Raw genomic sequence first — 17,846 nt, forward strand, 5'->3', positions numbered from 1 at the left:
CACAATCTAATTGTGAGGACCAATTTGAAATTCAAGAGGGAAATGATTTAAGTAAGGACAGATAAAAGAAACAGGACTGATGTTGAGTTCTGAAATGACGCTCATCCTCAGTATGGGTAAAGGGTGGGGGAAGGGGAGGGAGGTTGATTAACAATTCAGTAATACCAGATCTGTATACTATATATTTTAAAAAAAACAATTTTTTTTTTTTTTGGCTATATCTCACAGCTTGTGGTATCTTAGTTCCCCAACCATGAACCAGGAATGGAACCCAGCCAGGTAATGAAAGCAGCAAGTCCTAACCACTGGACCACCAGGGAATTCCTGTATTCCTATATTTGTGAAAAATTTGTATGCATATTTCTACAGTTTCATTTATTTTGTATAATCTTTTCTTTCTTAATTTCTTGTATTATATACTAAAGTTCCAAATTAAAGATTTTTTTTCTATACATTGCTTAAACAGGTGATTATTATTGCTTGTTGCCAAACACAGAAAGATTGAATAATAGCTCATAAACTTTTTTGAATATAACACTGTTAGGGAATCATAGAAACCTGCCCTGTTGTTCTATTATGAATATATGTCTTCTTTTTAAAGCTGCTTCTTTTTAACTGTATTCCTTTTACTCTTCTAATATTTTAACAGGGGAGTCACATAAGTATCAGAAAAGTTTCTCTTTGTACTTCCTCCTGCTGGCTTTTTTATGTCCCTTTATATTGTTAATTTTAATTTCAGCCCTTCTTTTTTGTCCTGGGAATTTCTTGGAGCTCCTAGTTTATACCAGGAAGGCTGACAGTGGGATTTCCTTGAGTGGGGCTCCCAAGGAACAGTCTTGGAATAAACTCTTTTAATTCATAAAGCTTGAAAAGAAAGCAGTAAGTTGTTTTGATAAAGCTTGCTCAAAAAATAAAATTTCACCTTGAGCAGTGTCAAATCAGAAATACTTCCTGTGTATAATCTGTGCCGGCCTGCATGTGCCTTGCCTTAAGTGCACCAGGGAGACTATTTTCCCTACCCCAGTTAATTCCTTTTTTTTTTTTTTTTAAGGAATTGGCTTCTTTTGAATAATAATCTTCCCTTACATTGATTAGTGGCTTATTGGTAACATAAATGATCACAGTTAATGGATACCACCTCTTGAGTCCTTTCTTGGCAGCTGTACACTTCACATATCAATACTTTGTACATTGTTTCTCTTATTTTTGTAAACATATGTTAAAACTAAGTTGCAGAAAATTTGCTTCTCCAGTATATCAGCTAATAAGCTAAAAGCCAAGCTGTGAAGTTGTTTCCATTTGAACCTAAAGTTCATTTGTGCTATACTGTCTTACTTCCTCTGTTTTCATATTGAAGCCATCTCAAATAAGTTGAAATTGCAGGTTTAATAAGAAAAGAGATCCATTCTGTTTATAGTTGCAGCGAGTATTAATTTGCCGATCCAGTGACTGGTAAATTAACTCCACCCTAGTTACTCTCTCCCTTTTGTTATCATGCTTTTTGTTTTAATCATCAATCTACACAGTCATTTTTTATACTTTTTTTCCTCTATGTAATTAACTTATTTATTTTACCCTTCTTTCCTTCTGGGTTCCTTTACAAATTGGTAAATGACTATGAGGCTATGTGGAATGGGTTACTATCTGGTGCTTATGCAAGAACAGATGGAGTTAGATAATAGGAAAATGAGTATGGAATGCAAACATATTCCTGTGAGTGCTTAGTGCATGTTTTTGACTGAGATTCAGCACTACCACTTCCTGCTATTCCAGTTGCTTCACCCCTGTTCATGGTTACTCTAATCTGGGGCTTTCTTGGCAGCTCAGTGGTAAAGAATCCGCCTAGCAATGCAGGAGATGTGGGTTTGATCCCTGGGTGGGTAAGATCCCCTAGAGTAGGAAATGGCAACCCATTCCAGTATTCTTGCCTGGGAAATGCCATGGACAGAGGAGCTTGGTGGGCTATAGTCCATTGGGTCACAAAGAGTCAGACAGGACTTAACGACTGAAGAGCAATAGCAGCTAAATAGAAACATGTATTTAGGGGAATTCCCTGGTGATCCAGTGGTTAACACTCCCTGTTTACAATGCAGGGGATGTGGGTTTGATCAGTAGTTGGGAAACTAGGATTCCATATGCCTCTCCATGTGGCCAAAAAGAAACAAAGCAAGCAAATGAAAATGTATTTAAGTATGTTTTTTCCTCCTCCAATAAATAGCATTGGAACACTTCTGAGCAATATTTTGTGCTATGTCTTGGACATACAGAAATGAATATGACAAAGTCTGTGTCCTTTTGGACTTTATAGTGTTTTACAAAAGATATAGTTGTCTATTTAAGAAATCAGAAATAAAAGTAAAAAAAAATATGTATCACCCATGATACCACAATCCATGGATAACTACTATTAATACTTTAGTATGGAGCCTTTATACCATCACCCAACATTATACTATCACAACATTATTGCCATTGCTATTGCTATTGCTAAGTCACTTCAGTCATGTCTGACTCTGTGCAACCCCATAGATGGCAGCCCACCAAGCTCCCCCGTCCCTGGGATTCTCCAGGCAAGAACACTGGAGTGGGTTGCCATTTCCTTCTCCAATGTATGAAAGCAAAAGGTGAAAGTGAAGTTGCTCAGTCATGTCTGACTTAGAGACCCCATGGACTGCAGCCCACCAGGCTCCTCCATCCATGGGATTTTCCAGGCAAGAGTACTGGAGTGGGGTGCCATTGCCTTCTCCTATCACCCAAAAGAGGTTATATTATGCATTCCTTTTGTAATTTGTAGTTTGCTTTGTCACTTACTGACTAGGAAGTATCTTTCCATCTGATAGTCTGCTACATCGTCAGTAATGATGACAGAGGATTCTTTTGTATAGATATTCCATAATTTGTTTAGCCAGAATGTGGAGATGCATTTAGCCAGTCTCCAATTTGGGGCTTGTTAGGGTTGTTTCAAAACACTTTTGCTGTTATGAGCTTCTGTCTGACTATTATCACTTTTACATTATCTTTTTAATTTATCATGATCATCTTTTTCATGTAGCCATGTTTATTTACTTAGGATACACTATAACATCCAATTGGAGGGTCAAAGTTAGGCACATTTTAAGGCTTTGTTGATTGCTATTAAGTAAGTCTCCAGAAACCTTGCTGAAACCTTTGAACTTTTGTAGAATAAACATTTCCCTCTGATGGGACTAGGAAGTCATTGCTGCTGGGAGGTTGGCCTTATGGTAGAATCTTGGTTTTGAGAATGGATGTTTGGGGTGTGTCATACCATGGGTTGTACTGTCTGAGTGGATGGTAATAAAGATAATCTTTGAGAAAAATCTAATATGATTAAGTAAAATATAAATTCATTATTTTGAATGATATACAGTTACTCCCATCTCTCCATGTGTAGATGTCCATCACTTATCTCTCCCTCTGAAACAAATTCTTCCTTCCCCACTCCCTTTCTTCCATTTTTGTACACATAAAAAACCTCTGTGTCAGAGATAGCACAACTAAAGCATGGTTTTTACCTTCAAGCAGCTCACTGTCTGGTGAGAGAGGTAGATAAATAGAGACTGCAAGACTGAATAATAACTGTTATGATAGAAAAATAGCACTAAATCTTTTGGCTCACCTAGAAGGGAGATCTGACTCTTAACTGGGAAAAGGGTCTTCCTGTTCTCCCACTATACTGCCTTGATTCATTAACATCTCTTAGCCTTCATATTCAGTAGTGACCCTTGTTGTTGTTTAGTTACTAAGTTGTGTCCGACTCTTTGTGACCCCATGGACTGTAGTCTGCCAGGCTCCTCTGTCTATGGAATTTTTTGGCTGAGAATAGTGGGGTGAGTACCCATTCCCTTCTACGGGGGATATCCCTGACCCAGGGATCAAACCTAAGTCTTCTGCTTGGGAGGCAGATTCTTTATCACTGAGCCACTTGGAAGCCCTAGCAGTGATTAGGCCTTGCCTGTTTCACATTTTGGGCTCCCCAGGTGATCAGTTGTAAAGAATTCGCCTGCCAATGCAGGAGACACAGTTCAGTCCTCCCATGGAGGAGGAAATGACAACCCACTCCAGTATTCTTATCTGAAAAACCCAATGGACAGAAGAGCCTGGCAGGCTATGGTCTATGGGGTCTCAAAAGAGATGGACAGGACTGAGCACGCACACACATTTTACCCTTCAATGTCTCTTGTAAACATTTTCATGGTTTGTTGCCTGCATTCCAATTTCAGTGCTGTCAGCCCCATCTAGACCTCTACTGCGCTGGCCAGGACTCTTCCAATAATCCACTGACTGACCTACCAGCCCAAGTTTCTTTATCCTCCTCCAGTCGACCTTGGATACGGCTATCAGCACAACCTCCATCTACTTTGAAAATTTATTTGCCCTGGTCAAAAACCTTCAAATGATTTCTGCAATTTACAGCAGGAAAGTTAAGCTCCTCCACTATCAGGAGGACATAGTGACCCATTTTTTCAGCCTTGTTTATTCCACTCACCTTCAATAACCTCCCCAAGAGCCCCTCAGTAAATCCCATCCATTCTCTAAGGCCTGAGCATGTTGATACCCTCCTCAGAGCAAGGCCTGCGTACACCTACCCAAAGTATTTCAGTTGCCGAAAAGTCACCATAAAGTCTCATGTCCTGCTCTGTTAAACTGAATTTTTCAAGACATCTCATGTCTATGTTTTGTCATTTTGAAAACTCATTTGACTCACAAATATTGTCTATGTTCTTGTAGCTCCTAGCATAGAAACTTACACAGAGAAAGAGATCATCTTTCTTTTGGCATCTGTGGATTCTCATACTGTTTGAAATGAACTGCTATTTTGGCAATTCGCAAAATTCTTTGATTTGTTGTTGTCCGTTGCTAAGTCCTGTCTGACTGTTTGCAACCCCATGGACTGCACCCGGCTTCTCTTTCCTTCGCTATCTCCCAGAGTTTGCGCAGATTCTTTTTTTGTTTGTTTTTTTGCAGATTCTTGTCCATTGAGTTGGTGATGCCATCCAACCATCTCATCCTCTGTTGTCCCCTTCTCCTCCTGCCCTCAACCCCTTCCAGCATCAGGGTCTTTTCCAAGGAGTCAGCTCTTCACGTCAGGTGGCCAAAGTATTACAGTTTCAGTCTCATCATCAGTCCTTCCAATGAATATTCAGGGTTGATTTCCTTTAGGATTGACTGGTTTGATCTCTTTGGCGTCCAAGGGACTCTCAAGAGTCTTCTCCAGCACCACAGTTCGAATGCATGAATTCTCTGGTGCTCAGCCTTATTTATGGTCCAACTCTCACATCTGTACATGACTATGAGAAAAACCATTCTACGTAAATAAAATCTAGTTATGTTGATATCAACTAGGTCATGTGTGTCTTGCCTACTCTTACATATTTTAATTTAACAGTCAGAGCTAAAAACATCTAACTAAGCTCCAGACAAGCTCTTCTTCCATTTCTTCACTCTTTCCTGCTGCTAAGGAATTCTAGGGGATTATCTAGAGGATGATCTAGGCGATCATTGCTTCCCTTCTCAGTATCAAGCTTTACAAATCCTTCTATAATGTAACTATGTTACCTAGAAATCTTTCTGTGGGAAATTATAAGGGAGAGGATATAAAGGAAGCAAGAAGGGGAAGCACAGGGAAACATGCAAAGCGAGTGTGACTGTGTGGCTCCTCCCACCCTTCCTCAGTCTTATGTATGAGGCAGACACAATTATTGCAGTATTCTTTCCTAGTAAGTCTAGACTCTGCCTTAGAATTCTGTATAACAGAGTGATATTGGAAGACATCATGAGGCCACAGGAGTTGGCAAGAAAAATGAGTCCTACTTGGCATTCCCATCCTAGAATGTATATGGGATATTGATTTATCTTTAGGGAGATTAAATATATGGAAAGCAGCATTTATACACTTGAACTCTCATAATTGGGATACTTGTTTTTTCTACAAAAGTTCTCTCCCTTCTAAGCAAATCTTCACAGTAGAATATTTTGAGATCACAAGTTTTCCTAGTACACTACATGTATTGTCTGAGTTACACATAATTATTTTTGAATATAGTGTGACATAAGGTGAATTCTTATTTGTATGTAAGGCTAAAAAAATCATTCTGAAAGCCAGAATTTAACAATTAGCAAACAAATGAGTTTGAATTTGTGTCACATTCTTAAACATTCAGCATTGAGTTTCTTCAAACCTTTTAGAAATATCATCATATGTTTTACAGCAGGGGTCCAGTCTCAATCACTACCATTATGTGTAGACACAGGGTTTTGTGTGTTTTTTGCATTTGTATAATACTTTATACAATGCTTTCATATTTATATCATTTGTTCCTTGAAATAATATGTGATAGACAAGACATACCATTTATTGACAGGAAAATTCCAAAATAGGAAAATTGTATTTCAAGAGTTAAAAGAACTCTTGGCAAAGCTGGGTGCAAGCCTAGATGATTTTGTACTTAGCTTTTATTAAAAAACACTTAATACTTTCACATCTTCAACACTTAAAAGGTACAGAAAGCTATGCAGAGAAACGTTCCCTCTGACACCTGTCTCCCATCCACTCATTTCCCTTTGGGACAATATTATTAGTGTGAGTCCCTTGGCTGCCATCCTGAGATATTTTATGCACAGACAAGTGACTAGACGCCCCCTTAACATTTTTTATGATGACCTTAATATACCGTACACTTTTTTCTACACCTTACTTTTTTCACTATTAACTTTGTGCGTTTCTTCACTGTTTGTGCATGTATGCATTCTTAATCTATATATAAAGAACTTATCTTTAGTTTTTGTTTTGAATGGCTAAATGCTATGTCATTGTTTGAGTGAGTCATTAATTACCCAATGAGGCTCTTACGATGGTCATTTAAATAGTTTCAAATCTTTTGTCATAGTAAAAAATGCTGCAATATCAAAGCCTTGAATATGTCTTTCACTTGTAATCTCACATGTGTGAAAGATGATATTCAAGGCTTTGATATTATATTACGTGTATATATATAAATGATAAATTCCAAGAAAGGATGATATATGTGTAATTTTGCTAGCTACTGCCAGATTGATCTCCTAAGTACATCAGCTGCACTCCCACCAGCAATTATAAGTGGCCTATTTCACACAATTTAGCCAATGGTGCTTTATTATACTTTTTGATGTATGCCAATCTGATGGGAAAAAAATAGTACCTCATTGTAGTTTTAATGTTTAATTATATTATAACTATAGAGGGCATTATATTAAATATAGAAGAATCATTTGTCTTTCCTTTTCTGTGAACTGTCTGTTCATATCCCTTTCCACTGGGCTGAGAGGCCTTTTAAAATTTATTGGCAATAGTTCTTATTTACTAGAGAGATTCATTCTTTGTACAATGCACAAGACTTTTGGGTCTAAGTTTCATGTTCCCACCACTATATTAAACAAATCACCCCAGGAGGTTATTTCTTCTTTGAAATTAACTTACAGCATTGAAGAATTTCTCCTTCTGTCTAATTTTCCCTGAAGCATCTTTAGGGAACATTCCCAAATCCTACCAGAATAATTTTACCTGTAAGAATACTCCTTCTTACCAAGAGGCATTTCCCTTTGCTGGATTTTTTTACCCAAATATCTGGAAATGAATTAACATATACATTTTAGAATTTCACTGTAGCCTAGATCTCCTTTCTCAATCTGGGTGTGTGCAATAGGAAGCTGCACTCTCTGAGCTTTCTCTTTCTCACACCTACCCAGCGGCACTGGTCCCACTCTGAATTTACCTCCCCAGGCGGGTCCACCCCTCCGGTCAGCAGCTCCACTGGGCCTGTCCCAGAAAGAAACAGTCGCACCGCTCTTTCCCATGGCCTCCTTGTCCACAGGAGAATTTTAGTGGATTATGGTTAACCAAATACAAATTCTGAAAACATAAAGAACAGATTGTAATCGGCAAACCCTTTGTTTTCAAGTTATTCATGTGGCTTTTCAGCAGTCACACAAAGCCCTCTTTGTCTTTGAAAAACAGAAAGAACCTCCTAAGTCACCAAGTATTTAAATCTCTTCAGTATGATGGGTGGGCTAACGTGTGAATCCTGGCCTGGTACAAAGGAAGTGCTGTGCAAAACTCATTCTCAAGCCACATATGCTGCTAAATTTGCCACCATCAACAGTTTGAAGGTAAAAATCTGAGAGAGGATTAAAAACTGTTCAAAGATTTACAGTGGGAATAATTCATGTAGCTGGGGACTTCACTGTAAAGAGAGACATGAGGACCCAGAGTTATTGAGTCTGCCCGAGTCTTCAATGTACTTTAATAATGTGTTTCTGGGTCATAAAATAAACATGGAAAAGATGGTTCCAAAGTCTTTATCTGGGGAGAAGGGAAAATAAGCACATATAGGCTAGAAACAAAATAACACTTTGGTCAAATATATTCTTATTTAAAGTAAAGATGTGTTCTTTTCTCTCTTTCCTCTGCATGGTATTATAATTTAATAAAAATTTTTAAAAAAGAAAATCTGATTTTTATCTGTGTGGAGTGCCTCTGGAATGGTAAGAGCGCTAGGCGGTTTTCTGAAGCTTGGTGACAATGAGCGTGGCCTCTGCCATCAGATTGCTTGGACTCAATCCTAGTTTAGCTGCTTCCTTTTTGAATGACCTTGGGTAAGCCTCTCTCCTCGCTTGTCCTAGCCTTGTTTCTCACTTCGAAAATAGGGATGACAGTGTTGTTATGAGGATTAGGTAAGATAACGTATACGTCCTAGTTATGATTTGGTTTTGTTTTAAAAGGAAGAACATTCAAATATTAGTAGTCTAAACAAGGGGCAAATTATTTTTCTCCTATGAATAATTTCCAGTAGATGTCTGTGGTCATGTGATATTATACAGTTTCTGGTACCCAGGTCCTATCTCATGTGGTTGCCCTACCATGTATGCCTTTCGTTCCCAAGTATTTGCCTATTTTGTCTATTCTAGCAATCTTTCTTTAAAATTTATTTATTTTTAATTGAAGGATAATTTCTTTACAGTATTGGTTTGATTTCTGCCATACATCAACATGAGTATTTATTTATTTTTAATTTGGCTGTGCCACGATCTAGCTCTCTGAGCAGGGATCCAACCCTGGTCCCCTGCATTGGGAGTGCAGAGTCTTAGCCACTGAACCACCAGGGAAGTCCTTTGCATTCTAGCCATCAGGAAGGATAGAGAAAAGACTATTGAAAACACTTCCATTCCTAGCCCTTTGGTCATAATTTAGTTGCAAGATGATCCATCCCTATCAGCAAGGGAGACTGGGAGGTATAGTCTTTTTCCCAAGCAGCTAGGTACTGTTTAATATCCAGCCAAAAAGCAGTTTTCTTAGTATAGATGAAGGGGAATATTGCTGGGGAGGGAGATAAAGAGAACAGGTATTTCAAACTAGCTAGCAATTTCTCCTATTGGGTACAAAATGCTTAGTACAGAATCTAGCAATAAATAAAAGTTCCTATGATTGCTATCATTTCAAATGCTGATTTACATGTTTAGGATTCAATCAGCTCCTTTTACCTGGGTGTTCCACAGGCGCTACCAACTGAAATTTCAAAAAATGAAGTCATTACATCATTCATTATTACGCACTCAGAGGATGTCTGTTCTGCCATTCCTGTTCTTATTTGGCGTCTTTTTTTTTTTTTTTTTTTGACGTGGACCATTTTTAAAGTCTTTTATTGAATTTGTTACAATATTGCTTCTGTTTCATGTTTTGTTTCTTTGGTCTTGAGGCATGTGGAATCTTAGCTTCCTGGCCAGGGATTGAACCTGCACCCCCTGCATTGGAAGGCAAAGTCTTAACCACTGAACTGCCAGGGAAGTTCTCCATTTGTGTTCTTAGACTTGGATAATGGCTTCACCACCCATCTACCTTGCAGTCTCTCTCTGCACTTCTTTTGCTTTACACACTATCAGTTCTTCCTGGGAAATGTCCCTCAGATACAGACTTTTCTCTACTCTCACTATGCTCTATGTAAACTTCACAAGTCTTTAGAATGTGGTTTACCGGGCTTTTTGTAGTCTGAATCCAATTTATTACTTACCACAACACATCGTGTACTCCAGCTACCCTGTGTTAAAAAGATAGAGCAAATATTTGTGTTTTTATTGTCCTGAGCAAAATTTGAACCAAATATTTGTTTAATAAACTTTTTAAAAATAAAGACAGTGATTAAAAATCCACATGAGCAACCAGTTTTATATACTACAATGAAGTGTTAGATGCTCAGTTGTGTTCAACTCTTTGCAACCCAACGGACTAATGACCACCAGGTTCCTATGTCCATGGAATTCTCCAGGCAAGAATAATGGAGTAGGGTGCCATTTCCTCCTCCAGAGGATCTTCCCAACCTATGGATTGGACCTGGGTCTCTTGCACTGCAGTCAGTTTCTTTACCAACTGAGCCACCAGAGAAGCTCTCATATACTACAGTACTGCAAAATCAGAAGCTCTTTTCTGAGGGGGCATCTTTATATGTCTCTTAATAAATGAAAAAGTTGCCAAGAAATAAAAGCCATATACATTCTTTTTCACTTATATTCATTTCATTTACAATCTTCCCGCTAAAACCTACAGACTCACAAGAAAGTCATTTCAGAGTTGCCTGCTTCTGCTTCAACTTTTCTTCCCATACTCTGTTAAAGATTTGTGAATGACTCATTAGAAAAAATAAACTTGCTTTCTAAGCAGTTGAACCCTAGATCCTAGATATTTGGTTGCTGTAAGTTCTTAATCATTTTTCTTCCTATGTCTGTTAAATATTCAGACTCTTTTCCTTCACTGGGATTCAAACTTTCATAAGATTCTGAATTCAGAGTTTGGAATCTGAATTTTTGTGCCTCTGTTTTATCTATTTAACCTAACAGTCTTTCCAAAAAGTTATTTTCATCAACTTAGAGGACACAGTGCAGACTCTCTGGCTGTAATTAACTAACTAGGTGAGGATAAAAGCTAGGGCAGTTTAGTGGTTAGAAGTTTAGGCTCTTTAGAAAGCTATAATTCTAGTTTCATCATTAGCCGGTAATATGACCTTGGGCAAGTTCCTGAGTGCCTTGGTGCTCCTTGAAAATGTGGGTTGGAATAGTTTTGTATCTATTTCAGAGCTTTTTCCTTTTCTTAAGATTAAACAAGTTAATTTTTGCCAAGTTCTTAGACCCGTTCCTGTTTTATAGCAGATACACAATAAATGATTGAGGGCAGGAGAAGCGGACAACAGAAAATGAGGTGGTTGGATGGCATTACCAAATCAGTGAGCATGAGTTTGAGCAAACTCTGGGATATAGTGAAGGACCCGGAAGCCTGGTGTGCTGCAGTCCATGTGTGTGTGTGTGTGTGTGTGTGTGCGTGTGTGTATGTGAGTGGGTGGTTTGCAAAGAGTTGGACACGACTTTGCAACTGAACAACAGCACAATAAATGATAGCTTTTAGCAATGCTATTGTTCAAGTTACTACTTTTTGTCTTATGATTTGTTTCTCTAGTCTTAATAGGTTCTCAGATGCTTAATATTTGAGCTATATTTTATATTGCCAGATGAAGCACAGAGTATTAATAAAGCACTATCAATTATTAATATTGTTGTTGTTTAGTTGCTCAGCTGTGTCCAACTTTTTGCAACTCTGTGGACTGCAGATGTTAGGCTTCCCTGTTCTTCACCATCTCCCAGAGTTTGCTCAAATTCCTGTCCATTGAGTTGGTGATGTCATCCTCTCAGGGATACCGTTGGTATCTCATCCCCTGTTACCCCCTCTCCTCTTGCCTTCAACATTTCCCAGCATTAGGGTCTTTTCAAATGAGTCAGCTCTTTGCATCAGTTGGCCAAAGTATTGGAATTTAAGCTTTAGCATCAGTCCTTCCAATGGATATTTAGGGTGGATTTCCTTTGGGATTGACTGGTTTGATCTCTTTGCAGTCCAAGGGACTCTCAAGAGTCTTCTCCTGCACCACAGTTCAAAGGCATAAATTCTTCATTGCTCAGCTTTTTTTTGTTTTCCATCTCTAACACCCATACATGACTACTGGAAAAACCATAACTTTGACTATACTGATATTTGTAGGCAAAGTGATGTTTCTGCTTTTAATATGCTATCTAGGTTTGTCATTGCCGTTCTTCCAAGGAGCAAGGGTCTTTTAATTTCATGGCTGCAGTCATCATGGGATTGGGATGGAAGGAAACGTGACCTATTTGGAAGCTGAAAACTAATCTATTTTAGGTTGACAGACAAAACAATATTCATAAAGCACTATCAATTATTATTATTCCTTAAATTGCAGATATAGAAATAACTCAGAATTGTTAAAAGTTTTTCCAAGGTCTTAGCATATCTAAAAGTTAGAGCTGAGATTTAAACCTAGATATGTCTGTCTCCCAATGCAAAATCTTTTCTACATTATCAGACACTTGGAAATTAAGGCTTGAATTTAGCTTGAGATTCCAAAGGCTGTATTTTCAGAGGATTAAAGAAAAAAATGCCAGCTAGTGTTGACATTGATATCTGTTGAATTGTGAATGCTTTAGCTTATTTAGGACCTCTTCTCCCTCTGCCTCAAACAGGCACAACCAAAACCTTACAAATCTAAACAAACTTACATTAAATTATTTCCTTTATGAACAATGGCCAATATTTTCCCTAACAATAAACAAAATCTTTCATTTCTGATTTCTCATTCTTTGCTTGTCTATAGTACACTATGGTTGTTATTATTCTTATTGAGAATCCAAACCTATCAATAATCGAACAGTGTACTCAGTCGCTTCAGTCGTGTCCAACTCTTTGCAACCCTATGGACTGTAGCCCACCAGGCTCCTCTGTCTGTGGGATTCTCCAGGCAAGAATAATGGAGTGGGTTACCATGCTCTCCTCCAGGGGGTCTTCCCAGTGCAGGGATCTAACCTGTGCGTCTCCTGTGTCTCCTGCATCTCCTGCATTGCAGGTGGATTTTTACCATGAACCACCAGGGAAGCCTTTTTAGGCCTATATTATGTGTCAAAATGTGCTAAATAACCCATAAATAATTTTATTTAATCCACTCATTAATCCAGTAAAACAGTGGTCCTTAAGAGGGACAATTTTGCTTCCCAGGGAGCAAATGTGGAAAGAAGTTAGATTGTTCCAACACTGGGATGTGTGGCATCTAGTAGAGGCCAGAGATGCTGATAAATCTCCTACCATGCACAGGGCAGCTTCTTGCAACAAAGAACTAACTGATACCGAGTGTTGATAGTGCGTAATTGGAGAAACATTGCTGTACAGTCTTCTGTATTATAGAAGTAGGAAGCTCAGAGAAGCTAAATAATTTGCCCATGGATATGACCTGTAAATGACAGAACTAGGCCTAGAACCTAGATATATCTAGCTCAAAGTTCACCTTTCCCCCCACAGAGAAACAAAGATAATTTCAGTTTAGAGAAGGAAAAGATTAGTAGTTATATACCAAAACCATAAATTTACTTTGTGTTAATTGAATGAAAACACATCATTACCAAATGGAGTCTTTAGGAAAGTTTCTGACCTTGCTGTGACACCTGAGCTTAATGTCTACAGTACTTGATATAGAGAAATAAAACTGTAATTATGTCAGAAAAGGAGGAATTACTTTTTTTTTTTCATTTAATCACTCTTTTTTTGTTGTTTGTTTCTGAAAATGCTGTCGCTGGATGTTAAAATGATGTTATGGATGAAAAAAGGCGTAGGCAATCAGATAAAATTATTCAGGTTTCTGAGGGAAAGGATCATCAAAAATGTTCTGTCATGGCGTCACTAAAAATAGACACATTATAACAGGACCAAAATTGATACCAAGAAAAAGTTGATATTATAGTGGTAAACTGCCTGAAATGCTAAGCAGTCTTATAAATAAGTTAGTTGCTGTTTAGAAAATACAAATTGAGCATTTGGCTTATTCAGAAACAGGATTGCCTGCTTGCAAGGCTTATTTTAAAGAAATTACTTTTTTCACATTTTATTCTCTAACCAGCTAACTATAAAATGAAAGTGTGAAAGGGTTTGTTGCTCAGTCACATCCATCTCTTTGCGACTATAGCACTATGGACTGTAGCCCATCAGGCTCCTCTGTCCATGGGATTCTCCAGGGAAGAATACTGGAGTGGGTAGCCATGCCCTTTTCCAGAGGATCTTCCCCACTCAGGGATCAAACCTGGGTCTCCTGCATTATGGACAGATTCCTTAGTGTTTGAGCAACCAGGGAATCTGCCTAACTATAACATACTAAGAGATATATTTACAATCTTACATGTGTTCTTTTCTAAGTGCTCTATAGAGATTGAACTTAAATATTTTAGAATTTTGTCCATGAAGAGGAAGTCAAATTTATTCTGAATTATGTCCATAGTATTTCCATTTAGTATTTCCATAATAGCAAGTGGTAGAGTATGGCAATGAATATATATGAAAAGTGAAGGACTGGTCAGACGTTATCCCTGTATTTCAGAACTTAAGGGACAAGTGGAATTGTGACATTTCTAACTGCAGGGCAGAGTGTAGCTTTCAAGATGATGATTTGGACATGGAAGACTTCAAATGTAATTCTCTGATCCACTTCGACCAGTTTCTAGCACCCCAACAAAGTATTTCTACAACACCTGATGATTCATTTTTCAGAGCACTTGCCAACATCATTATTTTTGTTTATTATCTGTGTCCTTTGTATTGCAAGTTTTGTGAGGACAGGGTTTGTGCTAACTTTTGTAGTATTTTCTATTTCCTTAATGAACCCTTAAATATACAGGAGTTTTCCTTTTAGGTACATGTAGTTTAGCTTAAAGAGATGAGCAGATAATATAAAAGAACCCTGAAGAAGGAGGAAGTATATATATATGTATTTATGTATACAGAGAACTGAAAGCTGACAACAGAAAAGAAAGGAAATAGATTGAAATAAAAAATGGAATAAGAAGCTAAGGATAAATTTCCAAGAAGCATTCATAATGAAAAGGCCACTAGAAAAGAAAAGACTCTATTTGAAGGTACTTCTGAACCATAGTTTAGAATACTAAGTAGTTCTGAACCATAGTCATAGAATAAGAGATGAGCAGGGAACTCAACACTTCTACTTCTAGAAAGAAGATTGTGTATTTCTCTGCTTAGATTGTGTAGTCCTCATGTCCTCTGATTGAAACATGCTCAAGAAAAAGAGAGGGCTTTGTGATTGTTTTGATTACTGTTTCACTGGGTCTTGAAGGAAGTCATGGAGAGGATGTGATCACAAATTGGCCTGTGAGCTGGGCCCTGGCATGTTGAGGGTCCTCATTCCCACCTTTGTCTTGGGAATGTATGTTCTGCCTATGGTTCCCACAGCAGGAGCTGTATTCAGGTTCACAGTATTGAGACAGTAATGTGTTGTTGAACCATATGGACTGGATATATGACTGAACTTCACTAAGAGTTTTGTGGAAACTTTCAAGATTCTGGGAGCTGGCTGTAGATATCTATTCATTTCCCAGCCACCTAAGAGAAGCCTCTCCATAAGTTCTGCTTTTGAAAGCTGCCATCGAATGACCTGACGTGATCTGCCTCCTGCCTTAGTTTCCCCTTGCCCTCTCTGTATGGAGCCAGTTTGCAACCGACACTGTGTTTTTCCATCTTGTAATGTTTACAGCTAAAATGTAAATAGTTGTTCTTGGGCAGGCTTTGAAGCTTTCAGTATTTGTCACTTTAGTTCAGTCGCTCAGTCGTGTCCAACTCTTTGTGACCCCGTGAAACACAGCACGCCAGGCCTCCCTGTCCATCACCAACACCCAGAGTTCACTCAGACTCACGTCCATCGAGTCAGTGATGCCATCCAGCCATCTCATCCTCTGTCGTCTCCTTCTCCTCCTGCCCTCAATCCCTCCCAGCATCTTTCCAATGAGTCAACTCTTCGCATGAGGTGGCCAGAGTACTGGAGTTTCAGCTTCAGCATCATTCCTTCCAAAGAAATCCCACGGCTGATCTCCTTCAGAATGGACTGGTTGGATTTCCTTGCAGTCCAAGGGACTCTCAAGAGTCTTCTCCAACACCACAGTTCAAAAGCATCAATTCTTTGGCGCTCAGACTTCTTCACCGTCCAACTCTCACATCCATACATGACCACTGGAAAAACCATAACTTGACTAGATGGAACTTTGTTGGCAAAGTAATATCTCTGCTTTTGAATATGCCATCTAGGTTGGTCGTAACTTTTCTTCCAAGGAGTAAGTGTCTTTTAATTTCATGGCTGCAGTCACCATCTGCAGTGATTTTGGAGCCCAAAAATATAAAGTCTGACACTGCTTCCACTGTTTCCCCATCTATTTCCAATGAAGTGATGAGACTAGATTCCATGATCTTCGTTTTCTGAATGTTGAGCTTTAAGCCAACTTTTTCATTCTCCTCTTTCACTTTCATCAAGAGGCTTTTGAGTTCCTCTTCACTTTCTGCCATAAGGCTGGTGTCATCTGCATATCTGAGGTTATTGATATTTCTCCTGGAAATCTTGATGCCAGCTTGCGCTTCTTCCAGCCCAGCATTTCTCATGATGTACTTTGCATATAAGATAAATAAGCAGGGTGACAATAAACAGCCTTGGCGTACTCCTTTTCCTATTTGGAACCAGTCTGTTTTTCCATGTCCAGTTCTAACTATTGCTTCCTCACCTGCATACAAATTTCTCAAGAGGCAGATCAGGTGGTCTGGTATTCCCATCTCTTTCAGAATTGTCCACAGTTTATTGTGATCCACACAGTCAAAGGCTTTGGCATAGTCAATAAAGCAGAAATAGATGTTTTTCTGGAACTCTCTTGCTTTTTTGATGATCCAGCAGATGTTGGCAATTTGATCTCTAGTTCCTCTGCCTTTTCTAAAACCAGTTTGAACATCACGAAGTTCACAGTTCATGTATTGCTGAAGCCTGGCTTGGAGAAGTTTGAGCATTACTTTACTAGCATGTGAGATGAGTGCAATTGTGCAGTAGTTTGAGCATTCTTTGGCATTGCCTTACTTTGGGATTGGAATGAAAACGGACCTTAACCAATCCTGTGGCCATTGCTGAGTTTTCCAAATTTGCAGGCATATTGAGTGCAGCACTTTCACAGCATCATCTTTCAGGATTTGAAACAGCTCAACCGGAATTCCATCACCTCCACTAGCTTTGTTCGTAGTGATGCTTTCTAAGGCTCACTTGACTTCACTTTCCAGGATGTCTGGCTCTAGGTGAGCGATCACACCATCGTGATTATCTGGGTCATGAAGATCTTTTTTGAACAGTTTTTCTGTGTATTCTTGCCACCTCTTCTTAATATCTTCTGCTTCTGTTAGGTCCATAACATTTCTGTCGTTTATCAAGCCCATCTTTGCATGAAATGTTCCCTTGGTATCTCTAATTTTCTTGAAGAGATCTCTAGTCTTTCCCATTCTGTTGTTTTCCTCTATTTCTTTGCATTGATCGCTGAAGAAGGCTTTCTTATCTCTTCTTGCTATTCTTTGGAACTCTACATTCAGATGCCTATATCTTTCCTTTCCTCCTTTGCTTTTCACTTCTCTTCTTTTCACAGCTATTTGTAAGGCCTCCCCAGACAGCCATTTTGCTTTTTTGCATTTCTTTTCCATGGGGATGTTCTTGATCCCTGTCTCCTGTACAATGTCATGAACTTTCGTCCATAGTTCATCAGGCAGTCTATCTATCAGGTCTAGTCCCTTAAATCTATTTCTCACTTCCACTGTATAATCATAAGGGATTTGATTTAGGTCATACCTGAATGGTCGAGTGGTTTTCCCTACTTTCTTCAATTTAAGTCTGAATTTGGCAATAAGGAGCTCATGATCTGAGCCAGTCAGCTCTTGGTCTTGT

The sequence above is a fragment of the Ovis aries genome, chromosome 4 (genome assembly GCF_016772045.2).
Source record: "Ovis aries strain OAR_USU_Benz2616 breed Rambouillet chromosome 4, ARS-UI_Ramb_v3.0, whole genome shotgun sequence".
In the NCBI taxonomy this organism is placed as follows: Eukaryota; Metazoa; Chordata; class Mammalia; order Artiodactyla; family Bovidae; genus Ovis; species Ovis aries.